Source organism: Hypomesus transpacificus, chromosome 6, assembly GCF_021917145.1.
Source record: "Hypomesus transpacificus isolate Combined female chromosome 6, fHypTra1, whole genome shotgun sequence".
NCBI lineage: Eukaryota > Metazoa > Chordata > Actinopteri > Osmeriformes > Osmeridae > Hypomesus > Hypomesus transpacificus.
The window spans coordinates 4,809,525-4,828,880 of NC_061065.1; the positions used below are offsets into that span (position 1 = coordinate 4,809,525).

At 43.7% G+C, this 19,356-nt stretch overlaps 1 long non-coding RNA gene across 4 annotated transcripts; it reads right to left on the bottom strand.

Moving 5' to 3' along the window:
- Positions 1 to 13,147: 13,147 nt before the first annotated feature.
- Positions 13,148 to 18,987, bottom strand: LOC124468839. 4 transcript variants are annotated; one of them, XR_006956235.1, is made up of 9 exons: positions 18,847 to 18,987; positions 18,596 to 18,690; positions 17,026 to 17,076; positions 14,830 to 14,883; positions 14,639 to 14,691; positions 14,325 to 14,515; positions 13,985 to 14,144; positions 13,780 to 13,874; positions 13,148 to 13,660 (listed from the first exon to the last, which is right to left on the bottom strand). It is a non-coding gene; the product is annotated as an uncharacterized LOC124468839 (long non-coding RNA). The 4 variants fall into 4 exon arrangements; XR_006956234.1 differs by lacking the exon at positions 17,026 to 17,076; XR_006956237.1 differs by lacking the exon at positions 17,026 to 17,076 and having other exon boundaries at positions 14,325 to 14,532.
- Between the last annotated feature and the right edge of the window lie 369 nt (positions 18,988 to 19,356).

The window sequence follows — 19,356 nt, forward strand, 5'->3', positions numbered from 1 at the left end:
AACACCCAGGTGGCAGTGGACCACGATGGACTCATCACAGACATCGTTGCCAGGAGGAACACAACTGCTTTGTGTGGGCCAACTCAGCTGTGGGGCAGAAGGCTGGCAGAGGAGAGTTCGGCAGTAGCATCTTCCTTGGGGACAGTGACTACCCTCTCCGGAGTTACCTCGTGACACCGATGATCAACCCAGCAACACCACAGGAGGAGAGGTTCCATGAGACCCACACACAGACCAGGACCCACATTGAACGGGTGTTTAGCAGGTGGAAGTGTCGTTTCCGATGTATCCATCGTTCGTCTGGGGGGCTGCGCTTGTCACCTGTAAAATGTTGCCGCGTGATTGTTGTCGCAGCCATACTGCAAAACATAGCAGTGCGCGTTGGAGCAGATGAACCGCCTCCTGAGGATGAAGAATCATCGGAAGATGAATCCCGAGCAGCACTCCACCAAGCTGGTGTCCAGACCAGAGAGGAGCTTGTCAATCTCTTTTGATGACTGGGAATGTCTTTTTTGCGATCAGGAAGAGGATGTTAGGCATCTTTTTAGTCAGTGTTCCAGGCACTGTTTCGGGTGCTGCAGGACTGGAGTAGGAGGCTTGGGTGGGAGTTATCAGTGCCGATGTTTATAGGGACCCAGGTACTCAGTTCCAGAGAAGAGTATGCCTCACATCTTTCCTTTTTAGGCAGGCCGAGCTCGCTATATGGAAGACGAGGAAGAGTAGGCGTTTGGGAGTGGGGTCAATTGATGCGAGAGCAGTGTTACTGGGGCTGCTCACGGCAAGGTTGAGAATTGAGTTCTCGTATTATAAGTTGGTGGGGAAAATGGAGGAGTTTGTCGATGTGTGGGGGGCGAGGGGTGCCTTGTGCGCGGTGGATGGGTAGGGGGGTCTAGAGTTAAAGCTGTGAATAGGGGGTTTGTATTTATTGTTTTCTTTTGGGTTGTTTTTTTTGGGGGGGGGGGTTGGTTTGATGAGGAACTAATATTGTGTGGTAGTTGTAAGTGAAGTGGTTTTGTCTTGATAAGAAGGGTTTGGTGTGGTGAGACGGCTTGGTTTGGCTGGTAGTTCTAACTGCCCAATAAAGGTATTTTTAGAAGTCAAAAGTATTTTGATGTCTATCAGCCCCTACCCCGTCACCACCAGTCACCAAGCACTGATATCAGCACCACCCTACTCCCAACAATAAACCCACTACCATCACACAACCCATAGCCATGGAGTCAACATTGGGGGGGAATTACATTTTTTATGATAATTTCAGACAGCGTGCTTGGTTGCCAATGCGGAGAAATAAAATAGAAATGCCCCTTACCTCCATCCTGTGGGAGATTTATTGGGACAGAGATGGAGGGACGGTGGAATTGCGCCTCGGCAAGTGCCAGCTGTCTAGTGCAGCTCCAACTTTTGCTGTTTTATCGCAACCATCTCCTCCTGGAGGGCAGTCTGCGTCTCCAGTTGGCCCTCTATCCCCCGACGCACCACCAGTTTCTCCCTCTCGAGTTGCACGGGGTGGTGCTCTCCTGGGGACGTGCATGTTACCGCTCCCAGATGGCTCCTCCTCACCCTCACTGTTTCGTGAGAGGCCCTCGTCCCCTAGTAGATTGATGTCTCCACCAATGCCTTCAGAGGCCGTCTTTCCAATTATAGAAAGGACTTTTTCCTCGTCGGGGGTGAGAGTTGTAGCACCAGGTGCGCCACCACCCGTGCCCATGGTCTCTCACCTCACCTTAGCACTTTATTTTTTGTTTGGCTTTGGAACTCCTGCCACTTTTTTCTAACCGCACCCCAGTCTCGGGGACTATAGGGGGACATCTTTTGGGCTATGGCCTGCCAAATGCGTTTTTTTTTTGCCCTTTGTTCCCCCAAATAAGTAATCCCAGTGCTTGCTGATCTCGTCCACTTAGATGGCCATCTCCTCTGGGGTAAACGAGGGTGACCTCTTGCTCCGTTTGCTGCCTGTTTTTTCCATTCTCATGTGTGTTCCTAGCCACAGGGGGGTATATATGCTTTAATGGGCTTGTTTACTACTTGGATACACCTGTGATCACACACACAGGCGCGCGCGTAGCCTAATTGCACCTGTGTGTGGGGACCACAGGGTGTTGTGTGTGATTAATGCGCTGATAAAGTGGTGGTTTTCGCGGCATTGACTGATTTAGTTTCAACACCTTGGCGGTGAACAGCTCCCACTAAGAGCATCCTAAGAAGCTTCTTTGGCGGGATCTTAAGAAGGCAGTTACCAAAGCGTCTGGGAAACACCCCTATCTTAGCGCTCCTTCTTAGCCGAACCCTTCTTAAGAGCCTTCTTAAGAACGATCGAATCTGAGAAACCCGGCCTTGGTTAATTCAAACGTACCGAGGTCACTAAATATTCTCTCCATTGAAATGCACTGGTTGAAAAAACGTGGCATAGTCCCGAAATATTAGATTATTTTTCTAGACTATTTCATGGAATGATGTGATACTGGGTTGGACATTTTGATTTGAATTTTGTCAGACAGAAGCTAAAATAGCTAGCTTCGCTAAACGTGCCTACCCTGCCTTTAAACACTGTACTACAAAGTCAGTTGTATCTTGTAGGCTAATGTTTAGTGTTATTTAGTGCATTATTGTGAGCTATATTTATGGAGAGACCATTGTGTATGTATCGAAAATATGTATTTAACTGATCCAACTGTAATTGTTAGGGATGCACCAATACCGATATCCGGACGATACCAAGCTCAAGTACTTCTACTCAAAAAATACCCCCAATACCAAAGTGTCTGTTAGAACACAATTCCTGGACACGGCTTTCTTTTGTAGGTCTAGATTTATTGCTATAAGTATTCCGCTTCTTAGCCTACATGAATGAGTGTGGTGGTGCTGAAACAACACAGAACGTAGACATTTAACATCACACTCCCGACACAGCATATTAATGAATATACAACAAATAATGTTACCAATGCCATCATAAATAAACAAATCTTATACGATCTATTAACATTATATTCATAAAATCCGACCACTGTCGAAAACAAAAAATAATTCCACTGAGCTGGTCCGACTGCTACATAGACTATTTATAAACTTTACAGAATTAAATAAGGTTAAACAATCAGAGGACTAAGAACAACATGACACAACTTACTTTCATCATGAACGCACCATTTCCATAAATTAAAAATTGCGAGCATAAAAATAAAATGTAGGGCCTCATTTACTAACCTTGCGACCGCAGCTAAATGTGCCCCTTAGCCCAACCGCAAATAGCGCAGTGTTTTTCCGCAAGTTGCGTGGTATTTATCAAACCAGATCCTCGGCGGGTAATCAGCGCCTTAATCCGCCCTTGAGTGTTTATTAGCGCGCGCCGTTAAAAGACGGGAGAAATCGCCTGCATGTTACTGCCAGCATGGGTGATTCGAGAAAAATAAAAAGAAGGTCCAGCGAACAGGAGATACAAATATTGGTTCATGAAGTTACAGTTAACATTAACATGTTACAAGGAAGAAATACTCACCTCTCCTCCCATCTCTTTGCGGCACACAACCACTTTCCCTTATACCCTCCCAACAGCCGTGATCTACGTTTTCACTCAAGCGCGCTGCCTTTGTAAATATGGTTTTATGTCTTTACCCGCTATTTTACACCTGAAATGGGCGTAATCCTGATTGGCGCAGTTTACGGTGGTCAGGCTATTTAAGGGTATCGGGGTCAAGTGAAACGTACATTTATTTGTCCAAAGGCCAAGAGCCTCAAAAAGTTAATGTCAAGCCCTGCAATCCAGTGGCCAGAGATATATGATGACCTGATCGACACTCCAAGTGTAATAGACCGGGGAGAAGTTCGTCTTTTGCAACCGACATGCGCAGATTAGCCTGCTTGACAGTTGTGTGACGTAGGGTGATAATTGGTCTATAGCGCCCGCTATGCTTCCTCATATTGCGTAGTATTTATCAAACCTGACACTCATTGGACAATCAGCACATACTCCAGCCATTAGTGTAATTAGCGCGCCTCTAAAAGAACAAACAATGGGCCCGCATGTATCTGTCATGGATCTTCTTAAAGGCTCCGTCACACCATAACGTTCTGGTTAACGTTCTCTGAAAGTTCTAATCGTTCAATTTCAAGCGTTCTAGGGCGAGGTGGACGCATCTGGCGTGTGCTTACCGTGTGACTATGACACATGACTAGCATGGGACTGACACATGAGGAGCGTGTAACAGCGACCAAGTAAGACACCCCTGAAAACTATTCGCGTGTGACGTGTCACTAGGTCAATAACAATCAAGTAACGCTAGGGTAACGACTGACTAACGATAGCCAAACGCGTGCAACGTTAGTCAAACGTTCCACAAATGTTCTTCAGCGTTATCCAGCGTTAAAAATTGAACATTGAAGAACGCTGGTCTCCATGAGAACTTTTGTGCATGTTCAAAACTTTTTGGGGGGACCAGCATTCTCCGACGATTACCCAGGGTCACCAGCTATACCAGCGCCATACCAGCGACCATGGACGATTACCAACGTTTCCTCTAACGTCATAGAACGTTATGGTGTGACAGGGCCTTAAAGGGAAAAGAAAGCGCAAGCTTAGATTCAGCGACAAGGAAATTGAAATAGTAGTGCATGAAGTTACGGCACACCTTAACATATTACAGGGCAGAACATCCACACCCTCTGATTTTTTTTACATTTGGATTGCCATAACTAACAACAAACTCGGTATCATCTACACGGAGAGAAGTGGAGGAGGTAAAAAAAACGGTGGCAAGACATAAAGCTCTGAACAAAAGAGAAGGTAGTGTACAACCGGGCGCAATCGAGGAGAACCGGTTCAGGTCCACCAGAAAGACGAGGTGGTGCAGCAAACACTCGTTGCCGAACGGCTTAGATACTGCTGAGATCTCTGTAGAAAATGAAGGTATGTGTATTCTGTTATGATACTGTTGTTGGCTTAATGTATGTTTATATCATGTCAACCCAACCGATGGGGTAAGGTCATTAAAGATTGACTTATATAGTTAAATAATCACAATTGTTTTTTCAAAAATTGAACACACAGGAGGTGTTTTTTTGCCAAGTGTGTTGGATGCGATGTTTGTAACGATTGAACCTGATCCTTTCAGTGTTTGGGGAAACACTTGACCCACCTGGCCTGTCTCAGCCTCCTCCTGTGCAACCTGTCTCGTCTCAGCGTCCTGCACACAGGATGACCATAGATGACATTGATGAAATGCTGTTAACCGAGCAATGCGCCCAGACAAAGGCCCTTCAACTTATATCTGGTGATGTGCAGCAGATGAACTGTGAAATGAGACGGAATAACGGGGCAGGTAAAGAAGCTGGTTTGTGCAATGAATGGATTGGCCAGGGCAGTAACAAACTTATGTCGCCACCAGCAACGGACCAACGACTGCAGGCATGGTCGGTGGTCTGCAGGGGACCTCTGCGGTCTTATCCACACCTGCAGCCTCCATGTCTGCTCCACCTAAACCTGTGGCATCCAGATCCACACAATCAGCGCCACGCACCCCAGCGACACCTAAACCTGTGGCATCTACGTCTGCGCCCACACGTGCTCTAAGAAAAAGAAAAATGCTTGAGCAAACAGTTAAACCATTCACAAAGAAATAATAAACACAAAAAGCAATTGTTCTAGTCTGGCTTGATTTATTTTCTCCATGTTTATTTTCTCTGTTTTTATTTTCAATAAATTTCCAGCTGATCAGCTAGATTAATTTAAAGGTCACATGATATGCTGTTTTGGATGCTTTTATATAGGCCTTAGAAGTTCCCTATTACTGTATCTGAAGTATCTTTCCCAAAATTTAGCCTTGGTGCATAATTACAGCCACTACGAGCAGTCACACAATGAGCTTTCCTCAAAACGCGCTGTTTATGTGTCTGTAGCTTTAAATGCTAATAAGGAGGAGAGGGGCGGCAACATGCGCTAATGTTTACAACGGATGTATCGCAATGGCTCGTAGCCCCTGTTGCTGTAAAATGCCTTGAATTTAGCCATTGTCATCTGATCACCCTGGTTTGCACACTCAGTCATTTCAATGAGGAGAAAGGCGGATATCGCGCGCCATAACACCAACAGCAGAACGGTTATCCAAATAACAAAGAAGTGTACAACACTCGCGTTACAGCGTTTGTATTCACACACACACTTGATGCCATCTACCTTTACATTAGCGACAGTAACTCAGCTGGCTCGTAGCCCCGTTGCTGTAAAATGCCTCGAATTTGCCCATTCTCATCTGATCACCCTGGTTTGCAGAGGTGCACACATATAAGGGGAAAGGCGGATATTGTGCGCCATAACACCAACAGCATAACGGTTATCCAAATAACAAAGAAGTGTACAACACTGGCGTTACAGCGTTTGTATTCACACACACACTTGATGCCATCTACCTTTACATTAACAACAGTAACTCAGCTGTTAGCTGCAGAGCTAATGTTAAAGCCACATTCTAAGGGTAGCAAGCTATTGTTATGTTGGGTGTGTAGTAATAACCAACACGAACGCGTTACTTTCCAGTCAACATCTTTATCTCCGTTCTTGTATCAACCTTCATTACCTCCCTTCTCTCCTCCCCTAGCCCTCTCTCATACCGTCTCACTCACTACGCCCCCTAGAGGCTGTACAATGTAACTGCAATAACTGTATGAGTAATTCAATGCAGTAGTGAACACAACATCTCCCCCTTTCAATAAAGACAAATTCCTTCATAACAAAACTTGAAATTACTTTTGTAATGGGATTCAAGTAACACGATGCCTATAACATTTTAAAATAATAAAATTACAACCAATCAACCATTACAGCAACATTTAACAGTATGTAAATTGCATACCAAACATTTTCATGCATGCATTCTTTTCTTTTCTTTAGTGACTAACAAAATGCATGTTTATGCAACTTCTTTAGAACATGACATAGTCCTTAGCCCAGTTAGGCGGTTGCCTACACCTCTCAGGCCTACTGTCCACCTTTGTCTCTCGTTCAGGTTCGGTCTGTTCAGTGTCATTGTCCATAGTGGTCATTTCAGGTAGTACAGAAAGGTGTGATGTGTTCCAGATTCTGCCATCATCCAACAGGTAGGTGTATGGGCTTTTCTTCCGCACCACAGTTCTTGGCTTTGTGAACTTTTGTTCTCCTTTCTTTACCTTCCATGGCTTCCAAATCCTGACCTGATCACCAGGGTTGAAGGATGTCTTCTTTGCACTCCTCTTCCTGTCTGTGTACTGTTTTGAGTATTCCTGTATCTTTTTAACTCGTTCACGCACCACATTCTCGTTTACGCGGACATGAGTCATATCCATGATTTGGAGTTTTGTTCTCATTTGTCTTCCATGAAGCAGCTGTGAGGGGCTCACTCCAGTGGTTGAGTGTGGAGTAGCTCTGTAATCCATAAGGAAGGACCTTGTGAATGGCTTCCAGGGTGTCCCTTGGATTGACGCAGTCTGGAGGCAGTCTTTGAGCACTCTGTTGAACCTTAAACTTCTCCATTCGCACGGGGATAATACAGAGAAGATTTCAGGTGCACGATTCCTCTTTGTTTTAGGAAATTTGTGAATTCAGCTGATGTGAACTGAGTACCATTGTCACTCACTAACTCCTTTGGATTACCTTCCCGTGAAAAGGTTGCTATGAGGAACTGAATGATTGTTGCAGTATCAATCTGTGCCACAAAAGCTACTTCCGGCCATTTGCTGAAGTAGTCCACAAGCGTTACGGCATATCTGCAGTCTCTTGGTGCAGATTCAAAAGGACCAACGATGTCGATTGACACTTTTTCCCATGCGGCATCAGGCAAAGGCACAGGTTGGAGTGGGGCATTGTAGGTAGTAACTGACTTGTCGTTTTGACTGCATGTAGTACAGTCTTTGATGAGTGATTCAACTTGTGCGTCCATTTTAGGCCACCAGTAAAGTTCTCTGAGGCGTTGTTTTGTTCTGACAATGCCCTGATGAGTCTCATGTGCAATGTCTATGAGCCTTTTCTGCAGTGACCCTGGAACCACGAGGCGGTGAGTGCCTCTGACCACGCAGTCATCCAAAATTGCCAGTTCATCACGTATCAGGTAGTATGGCTGTAGGTCATGGTCAAGTACTTTTTTTTTTCTTGGCCAAGGCTTTTGTAGCTGTGCGCGAAGTTTGGTCAGCACAGGGCACGAGTTACTCTCTGCTTTGAAGTCCGCCTGAGTGACTGCTTGAATGTCGTCCAGTATTGTTGCGACTGACTCCACGGTCTCGGTATAATCCATGTTTGTCGCAGGAAGAGGTAGTCTGGATAAGCAGTCGGCGATGCTGTTCAGTGTTCCAGCTCTGTACTGGACCTCATAGTCAAACTCCATTAAGCGAGCAGACCACCGGGCAACTCGAAGTCCAGCTCGATTATTTCCCTTGGTAGTCAGGAGTGTAGTTAGAGCTTGATGGTCAGTGCGTAACAGGAACTTCCTTCCCCAGAGCCACACACGCCACTTTTCAGCAGCCCAGACACATGCGAGAGCCTCTTTTTCAACAATCGAGTACTTTCTTTCAGCATCTGATAAGCTGCGGGAGGCGAAAGCGATTGTGTCTTCCTCTCCGGCCTCATTTACCTGTGTCAAAACAGCTCCAAGTCCGTAATCAGAAGCGTCAGTTGAGACCACTGTTGGTTTGTTTGGGTCAAACAGTTTCAGTGCTGGGCTGTTGACAACCATGTTCTTGACTTGATCAAAGCTCTTTTGTGCTTCATCATTCCACTTGAATGTCGTATTCTTCCGCAACAGAGCTCTCATTGGCTCGACCAGGCTGGCGTAGTTAGGTATAAATTTGCTATACCATGCACTTAGGCCCAGGAATGAGCGCAGGGTGGCTGTATCAGTAGGAGCAGGCGCATTCAGGATTGCAGTCACATGGCCATCGCTTGGCTGTAAGCCTTCAGGTGAGAGTCTGTGGCCCAGGAATGTCAGTGTAGTCTGACTGAAGAGGCATTTTTCCTTGTTGAGCTGCAGACCCGCTTCCTGGATACGCTTCATTACAGCTTTCAGGTTAGCGTCATGTTCTTCCTGTGAGGGCCCATAGATTATGACATCATCTAGGTAACACTTAACCCCCTTTAATCCACTGAGTATTTTTGTCATCATTTTCTGGAATGCCGCAGGGGCTGAACTTAGTCCATAAGGAACTCTGCGGTATCTGTACAATCCTTCGTGTGTAATGAAAGCAGTGAGACCTCTGCTCTCCTCATGCAGTTCCAGTTGATGGTAGGCGCTTTTCAGATCCAAGGTAGAGTACATCCTTGACCCACGCAGTGCAGCTAGTACGTCCTCGATCAGTGGTAATGGGTGGCTGTCGGGGACCACTGCCTTGTTAGGTTCTCTCATATCCACACACATGCGGATTTTCCCGTTCTTCCTCCTAGTGACTACAATAGGGGAAACCCATTCGGATGAATCAACTCCCTCTATGATTCCCTGCTTTTCCAGTTCATTCAGCTCTGCAGTGACGGTATCACGTACAGAAAGTGGCAGGCGTCTGAGTTTTTGTTGCACTGGTTTAACATCTGTGCGTATCTGCACCTTATGCACAAAGCCTTTGGCATGTCCAATGTCCAAAATGGTTGTAGTTTCAGGGAGCTTAGGTAACTGTGAAAGCATGGCACAGTCCACTGTTGGTTCCACCAACTTTCCTCCTTTAATCTCTATGTTGAGGTCTTCACATAGATCCAGCCCAATGAGGGGTGTACCAGACTTTACAATGTTGAAAAATCCAGTTGCAGTCCTCTGTTGGTATGTTACTGTTGCTTTAAGACGTCCAAAAACTTTTAGGTTCTGTCTTGAGTATGTCAACAGGTTTACTGTAGGTGGGCTTAGTGTACTTGTGCTGAAGTTGTCTCTGTACAGTTTTTCGGGTAGTATTGAAACAGCAGATCCTGTGTCAACTAACATGTCACTTGTATGTGTACTTGTAGCTGATGTAGCCAGAGTGAAAGTTCCAATTAGTTTTCCTCGGACATCAGTCTTCTTGCCAACATTTAGGACAGTCACTTCAGGCAAACTCACTTCATTGACTGACTTAGCAGAGGATTTGCACACTCTGGAATAGTGACCTATCTTCCCACATGTTTTGCATGTACCTTCTTTAGCTGGGCATGACTGGTCGTTAGCAAGGTGATCAGCAGAGCCACATCTGTAACATTGTTGACTGGCATCATTCCGTTTTCCCCCTTTGTGCTTATACTTGTCTTTGGGGTTTCCCGCCTTCTTATTTCCCTGTCTGTAGACTGCAGAGACTAGTTTCGTTCCACTCTCTATGAACGTTTTTGCATCAGCAACGGCGATTTCAATTCGTCTGGCTAGTGTAAGTGCCTTGTCAAGAGTGAGCTCAGATTCCAACAACAGTCTTTCACGTATACGAGGCACACACGTTTTCTCCACTATCTGATCACGTAGCATTTCATTTTCCATTGTACTGAAATTGCACGTTTTCACTAGCTCACGCAGCGCTGCCACATAATGATCCGTTGACTCACCCATAGCTTGAGCGCGCTGCCGAAAACGGTACCTCTCCGCGACCACGTTGACATTCGGGGTGAAAAAGGTTTGCAAAGCCAGTAAGCTACCACCGTAGGTATCCTCAGTAAGCGGCAAGGTATTGTACAACCTTTGTCCTTCTGTTCCCAGACAGTGAATCAGCAGGGCTCTTTTCCTCTCCGCGGAAAATTCTTGACCTCCGATAGCTAGCAAGTAGTTGTCGAATAGCTTCCCCCAAGCCTCGAACGTAATCTTCGGCTCTCCCGGGCACTCCAGGAACGCAGAGGGCGGTTGTAAACCGAGTAAAGCCATTCTTTTATTTCTTTATCCTCGTCGCCACTTGTTATGTTGGGTGTGTAGTAATAACCAACACGAACGCGTTACTTTCCAGTCAACATCTTTATCTCCGTTCTTGTATCAACCTTCATTACCTCCCTTCTCTCCTCCCCTAGCCCTCTCTCATACCGTCTCACTCACTACGCCCCCTAGAGGCTGTACAATGTAACTGCAATAACTGTATGAGTAATTCAATGCAGTAGTGAACACAACAGCTATGAAACCATATACAGCAGGGGTCGGCAAGTAACTTGGTCCGCGGGGCAGTATTTTTCCTCGTCACTAGATGGCGGGCCAGAGTCTGGGTTACAGCCTATTTAGACGCTGCGATAGGTGCCCTTGCGATACGTGCACTCGCAACAACTAGGCCTACATGGAGAATGGGTAGGTATACTACAAATAACTAATGATAATGAACCATGTGAATGAGCCCATTGGTGGTCTGTTTGAATAATTTCCTTATTTTAACGAACAATCTCTATCAACATGGTCGTCACTGTCATCCCAATGTGGTGGGTCGTCATCGTTGGTGCACATAGCCTAAATACTGTCTCATCCAGTGAGAATAGGATTACTAGGACCTAGTCAAGGTTTTGATGTGAGGTGAAATCAGAAGTTTACGTTAATGCGAGCGCGCACAGCGCGCGAGTGAAATTTTTTTCATTATCGGAAATATTTTGACGGGCCAAACAAAATTGCTGGCGGGCCACAATTGGCCCGCGGGCCGCCTGTTGCCGACCCCTGATATACAGTAAAGCAACAATATGATACAGCGTTAGTTAAGTTACTTACTTACCTGTAGTAATGATCCAGAATTTAATTTCAGCAAGGCCAGCTTTGTATTGGCTCAAGTTTGGGGCAGATATACAAAACTTTGGGAAGTTGTGTCGGCACATTAACAGCGAAAATAAAATTAAGATACTGGTTGTGCAGAGGCTTGGATGAAGGAACAAAAACATATTTTTGTTTTGATTTGTACATCCAAACACTGAGCAACTGTTACGTTCGTTCGTTTGCAAGCCCTGATGTCTCTTCAGGAAAAACCGATATCGCACTTGCATTATCGTAGCTCAGGTTTCATGGGCGGGCCAAATTATCTGGGCAGGCAAAGCAGAGAGAAGGGTGGTAGCCTGGCTCCTTGTGACGTCACAAGGAGATTTTCAAACCGAGTGTTTGAGCCTTCATTTTCTGAAAGGCGGAGAAGAACACCCAGGGTTTGGTTTACACCTATCGAAAATTCTAGCCACTGGGGGACCAAAGGGTAGCCTGGTCCTAACCAGACCCTCGTACATTTCATTTGAGGGTCTGGGATCACTCCATTGACAAGCGTTAACTTCCTTGAAGGCGGGGTCCTCTGTTGACGTTTAAAACTATTGGATCTGCCCAGAACCACTCTGATCTGCCATAACCAATCGCAAGCGTTCGCCTTAGCCAACTCCTTCACCACTACTGTAATGGAGCTAGCTGCCGTAGCTGGAAAATCAAACTTTTCCCGAAAACCGTGGGGAGGAGGGCCAAAACTCAGCAAGGAATGTTCTTGCTCTGGCTTTAACTTATGGATATTCGGCAGCTTTGCCACAACCTCAGAATAGCTTCGCTCGCATCTTTCTCCGCCGCCATTACCGAACTTCTCAAACTAGTGCACGACATTAACGTCATCGTTCTCAGCCACTCCCTCTGTTCGCTGATTGGACCTACAAAAAATTTGTTTTCTGAAAACCGACTTCGAAGTCAAACTCCCAGACCTAGTACAGAAGCAAAATCCAAATTGAGTGGAAGTACCTAGGATGGCAGAGCCAGGCACACCAAAGGCAGGCTAGGGGACTGATATTAATGGTAAATAACCTCCTAAAGTTAAGTTTTCATGTCATGTGACCTTTAAGTATCTACCAATAATTTCTTGTAGTAGACGTCTGCCTTGTCATATTGTGGGGGGTTAATGTGATGTCATGGGCATACCATGGCGGATGGCTATGTTTTACACTATGCAACAAGCCACCACCATTTTGCACAACTTCTCCGGTGTGTATGCCAGCGCTCCACCTGTTCTGTCTAAGCAACGCATCCGGCTTATATATTGCAATCAAGACCAAAAAGGGGACTATATTTTTACATATAATAGTTTGTCTTTATATGGTTTAATATACTGCAATATATGCATGCGCTATATATATTTTTACATGTAATACTTTCCAAATAAACAACCATAGCATATACATGGATATGCATGACATGGCTATATAGCCTCAAGAAAATAGTGAAGACAAAAAACTGCATTACTCAAATAAGTTTTATTGAAACACTCTTTAGATATTCATAGATTTTTTTCATGACAATTAAAATGTACTCAGCCCTTAAATTTGCAATCCTCCATACTGGATCTTGGAGGTATAGATTAGCATCCATTTTCTTTTGAACAGTGTCATATTAAATATCTGTTTCCTGCGCTGGAATTCCCTTTTCAGACCAACTACATTTTCAACGTCAATCAGTGTATTATGTGATATATAATACTTTCTTCCGAAAGCAAAACATTTTCTGCCACCATGTTGCTCTACTACAATGTAGTAGTATACAGTGATTGTGTCCATTCTGCAACAGCACAGTGAAGCTGTTCCTTGTCACTACCCTTGTGAACTCCTGTGCGTAATACAGCTCGTCTACAGTCGTATGGAACTACATCAGGGCCAAATGTTCTGTTAATTAGAAAAATGTCTATATAAATTAAAGCTTGAAACTGAAAAAATAAGTGTTGGTCTAAAACAGGGGTGGGGAACGTCCGGCCCGCGGGCCGTCTGAGGTAGCGCCTATCAACAAAACAATGCACAAACACAAAAGGTGAGTGTCAAGTCCATCCCATTTTACCTGTCTAGCTTTGAATCTGACATTTTAAAGAGCAATACAACTGCCCTTTGTTATTTATTACCTTAATGGTCTGTGCTGGAACATGCTTCAGAGTCTCCACTATTAGCATCTCAACATCCTTCTCTCTCAGCCCTGCCTTCCATTTCGTAACTGCTTCTGCAATTGGACAGACAACAGAAACATATACATTCAGTGTTAAGTGAAATCATCAACATTTTAAGACATTTTATGTGATTCTTTCACAGAAAGAAGTACTCAGACTCAACATTTAGTTGTTGTGCACACAGTAGTGCAAATTAAGGGCAACTTTTCCCTTTTCCCCTCGAAGCTGTAGCAGCTCCAGACAGCATTTTTTGCCACGGACCGCATCACTCTCCTGACGCACTAGCCAGGAGTGGCCCACCCAGTGAGGCTGAGATGGTGAATCTGTTGAAAATAACCAGGCCTTGATGGTAACCACATTCAACTGGCAATTTCTAATTTCAACAGTACATAATTCTTAGTCTTAAACTGTTTCATTTATGTTGGTAGTTCATATACCACATTTGGTAGGTTATAAATTACAGAACAGTTCAACTTGAATTAAGCATTATACTAGCGACCTACCACTCTCTTTCTGAACTCGGTTATCTTGAGGCGCTCCTCAAGATCCTTAAGTTCTTCCAGGCATTGTGCCGCAATAAAGTTGAGTGCTGGCTCCTCGCTTTGTCTGCCCTGGCTTCTGCGCAACAGAAGGAGTATCTCCCTCTGACTTGATTCAATTATCTCCACCTTTTGAAGGAGAACTTGTAGTGTATCTGTAATTAAGAATCACCTCCCATCACCACCGCGGTCAGTGTCTGTAAAAATGCTAGCGATTATTAGGCTACTTTAGGTTATATGGTAGGTGAAGTTTATATATGATGTATAAAAAGGCATACCTTGCAGGTTTCTTGGCTCCCAAGCTGTCGCTGGCCAAGAGGGTCTCTTGTCTCTAAATTGGCAACATAGCAATATCGTGATTATATGAAAGTATGTGTTATCATGACATTATTGGTCTGCTATAGTTCAACAGAACCGCATTTTCTTAGGACATGTTAAAAAATCAATTTATGTAAAATGGTCAGTTAACCTTCGACAAAATGCTGGGTCAGCGTTATGGAGTTCTGGGATTCAGGTTGTTCATCTGCAAGCAAAATATATATACAAAATACATGAAAAAGATTTTGCAATGGTAGTTGCATAACACCGGGTGGGGAAAATACAGTGTACAGTGCCCTCCAAAAGTATTGGAACAGTGAGGCCAATTCCTTTATTTTTGCTGTAGACTGAAAACATTTGGGCTTGACATCAAACGATGAATGTGAAACCAGAGATCAACGTTTCAGCTTTTATTTCCAGGTATTTACATCAGGATCTGATGCACAAATTAGAAAATATCACCTTTTTGTTCGAACCCACCCATTTGTCACGTGAGCAAAAGTATTGGAACATGTGACTGACAGGTGTGTTTTGTTGCCCAGGTGTGTCCTATTACATACATTATTCAATCAATAAATACCACTGAATGTCTACACTCAGGTTCAGATTGGGTAAGATAGGTTTTGTCTATGCAGACTGTATTCAGAGGTGAAAACAACATGAAAACCAGAGCGCTGTCTTTGGGTGAAAAACAAGCAATTGTGAGTCTTAGAGAAGATGCAAAATCAATCAGAGCCATTGCAGAAACATTGGCCATAGCCAGTACAACCATTTGGAATGTCCTGAAGAAGAAGAAAACTACTGGTGTACTAAGTAACAGACGTCGAACAGGTAGACCAAGGAAAACATCAGCAGTTGATGACAGAAACATTGTGAGAGCTGTAAAGAAAGACCCTAAAACAACTGTTAGTGAGATCAGCAACAACCTCCAGATGGCAGGAGTGAAGGTATCACTATCTACTGTTCGCAGAAGACTTCATGAACAAAAGTACAAGGGCTACACCAGAAGATGCAAACCACTCATTAGCAAGAAGAATAGGAAGGCCAGGCTGGAAATTGCCAAAAAGTACAGAGATGAACCTCAAAAATTCTGGGACAAAGTTTTATGGACTGATGAGACAAAGATTAACTTTTACCAAAGTGATGGAAAGGCTAAAGTTTGGAGAAAGAAAGGAACTGCTCATGATCCCAAACACACAAGCTCATCTGTGAAACACGGTGGAGGTAATGTCATGGCTTGGGCTTGCATGGCTTCTTCTGGGACGGGCTCATTAATCTTCATTGAGGATGTAACACATGATGGCAGCAGCAAAATGACCTCGGAAGTCTACAGAAACATTTTGTCTGCCAATTTAAGGAAAGATGCAACCAAACTGATTGGCAGAGCCTTCATCATGCAGCAAGATAACGACCCAAAACACACTGCCAAAACAACAAAGGAGTTCATCAGGGGCAAGAAATGGAAGATATTAGACTGGCCAAGTCAATCTCCAGACTTAAACCCTATAGAGCATGCATTTTACCTGCTTAAGAGGAGACTGAAGGGAGGAACCCCACAAAACAAACAACAACTGAAAGAGGCTGCAGTGAAAGCCTGGGAAAGCATCAAAAAGGAAGAATGCAAAAGTTTGGTGACGTCAATGGGTCACAGACTTGCTGCAGTTATTGAAAGCAAAGGATTTGCAACTAAATATTAAGTCTTATTCACTTAAATATGTTTTAAGTATATCTGTTCCAATACTTTTGCTCACATGACAAATGGGTGGATTCAAACAAAATGTGATATTTTCTTAGTTGTGCATCAGATCCTGATGTAAATACCTGGAAATAAAAGCTGAAACGTTGATCTCTCACGTTCATTATTTGATGTCAAGCCCAAATGTTTTCAGTCTACAGCAAAAATAAAGGAATTCGCCTCACTGTTCCAATACTTTTGGAGGGCACTGTATATATTTTGTTATAAACCTGGAAGGTATTTTGATTTATTTGTTTCGGCCACTAGGTGGCGGTATGATGAGCCAAGTGTTAACGTAGTGCATCTTGGCCATTCACTCTTTCTTTTCTGCCAAGCATGAAAGCAGCACCAGAGGCTGTTCTCTGGCAGCACCTTCGTGGATGCCGGAGCTAACCTTGTTAAAATATAGGTAAATATTGTAATACCGTTTTAAAAACACGTTAGAAGGTTTGAATTACACCTGTTAGTCTTTTGACTGGATGATGTTTTGTGTTTATTATTGATTTTTGGATGGATGTCTATGGATTCGTATGTGGCGGCTAACGTCAGTACCGGTAATTGTGTCCTGTGTTGGTCTCAGTTCGGCAGGCTACATTAATTAAGATTATTTACCATCAGTTCCATCTATTGCCAGGGTGGGAGGTGGAGGGTTTGGGAATGGATCTGAGAATGTGGACATAGATGGGAAATAAATTTGAGAATGTGTAGAATAATCGAATCAACAGTATTTTCTATGTTGTAGATTTGTAATTGATTACTATGAAATATTTCTGTCAAATACCGTGTATCCTGCAGACCTGCAAACTTGTCGCTTTTCGGCGACAATCGCCGTTTTCCTGATCAATTGGGTCATTTAGGTGAATCGTGTAGAACCGGAGAGGTTTTTTTTGGGGGGGGGAGGGGGGTGTAGGCTGCCCTTCTTCTGCATGCCATGCAGGCTTAGAATTGCGAAACATTATTGGATAATGTCCATTGGATTCGTATAATTGACATTTCTCTGGGCTAATTGGAATCTTAGCACTTTTTCTCTTGGCCAATCTGACTTGCGTCAGAATCTTTGAGTACACAGTGTCAACTGTTACTTGCACTGGCCAGCCTACCAAAGTTGAGTTAGCCAATGTTGTTAGCGATGCTAGCTGTATATAAAATGTCATTGGGTCTTGCAGCTGTGTGTTTAGCAAGCCGCAGTATTTCCAAGCCCTGATAGTGTAAATGAGACAACACAGTAGATACTACGTGCGTATGTAATAGGCTGGATAGAACTAGCACTATATTGGATAGACTGTTGCACAGTAGTAGCTTAAGTACTATCTATCGTGCCGAGGTGTACTGGCAGCATCATACATAAAAGCAATTCAAGACTTGCATGTGCAGTAAGTAATTCACATTAAATAATGTATTTAAACTCAAGCTTGTGTGGTGCGTCGCGATCCTCAATGCCACAGGCTAAACTTTGTCAAAAGTCAGATGGTACTGTTTGAATGCTATTCCATCTGAAAAATCCTGCTGGTGACAACGTTGTTAGAATAGCTAGTTTCAAAGGGGGTTCCGCTTGTTTCATAACAAACGGACCCATCTGCAACCGACGCACGCCCTACAATTTCCCCCATAAATTGTACCATCTCTAGTTCCTCTTTCAAGTAATAAGCCCCTGTGTTCAAATGTTGAGCATTAAATTAGCTGCATGGTCTGTAGAGATCTTGGGACGAAGCTGCAATAGCGTACATAAAGAAAGTGTTTCATTCTGTAGAGATTGTGTAAATGTTTTATGTAGTTAGATGGTCCAAGGAGAATGAGTGGAGTTGGTGAAGCGCCCTGGTGAGTTGCAGTCATTCGCCATAGTTCTAGTACTAATCTGAGGCTAGTGTCCATAGTTATCTATATTATTTCTATGGATATCTATGCCTAGTCTCCTCCACGTCTCCCCAACGTGACGTCAGCACCAAATTGCACTAATAGGCTAATGCTAACACCAAAAACGACAATAACTGGTCTTTAACACCATTTAGAGACACCATGTGTAGATTTTTTAAATGATCTACATATCTTGATTGCTTCATGTACCCATTTATCAACAGTGATGTTTAACCTGCAATATGGCCTTTAAGTCACGCTCAGAAATGTGTCATTTGCATATTAAAATCACAAAAAAATCAAGCCCCAACCCCCGCGACAATGTCACCTTTTTGACTCTGAGGAGTTTCCAGTCTGAGTGACTTGGTTGGTTTTTTTCCATACTTTTTGCTGTCTTTGGCCGGGAAGGGGTTGGAAGTTTAGCTGGAATCAGATTTGAAAGTTTGTCACAATGCAAAGTTGAAGATATGCAGTTTTCTATTGAACTGATGGACTATCATAATGTCTAGTAAATAATAACTTCTTTAAAGACAACAAATAATAAACAAAGACAGGCAAATTAAAAATTGAGGACTTTACCTATATCTATCTTCTTTTTTAAAGAGTCCGTGGTTGCTTTGGCTTGTGGAAATGGTCCATCTTAAGAGCATGCACATTTACATTTATTCATTTAGCAGACGCTTTTATCCAAAGCGACTTCCAAGAGAGAGCTTTACCAAGTGCATAGGTCACTGATAATAACAACAAGATAGCCCCACAGTATTGCGGGTAGTCAAAAACAAGAAGTACATATTGTGAACAACCAAAAAATAGTGCTAAAGGGAAGAAACCATAAGAACATGTAGTTAAACAAGTTAAAATTACACAACATTAATCTCTAAGTGCAGGTGTACCTGTAAGACAGCAATAAAAAATAGGATTAACTAAAATAGAATACAACAGTTTAAATCAGCTACCACTAACCAACAAGAGCAACAGTCTAAGCAAAAGTCATTGTGATCCTTGAGGAAACTAGCGTTGGGTTCAGCAAACCATTCCTAAGTAGCATTGTACTCCTGGAACAAGTGCGTCTTGAGCCTTCTCTTGAAG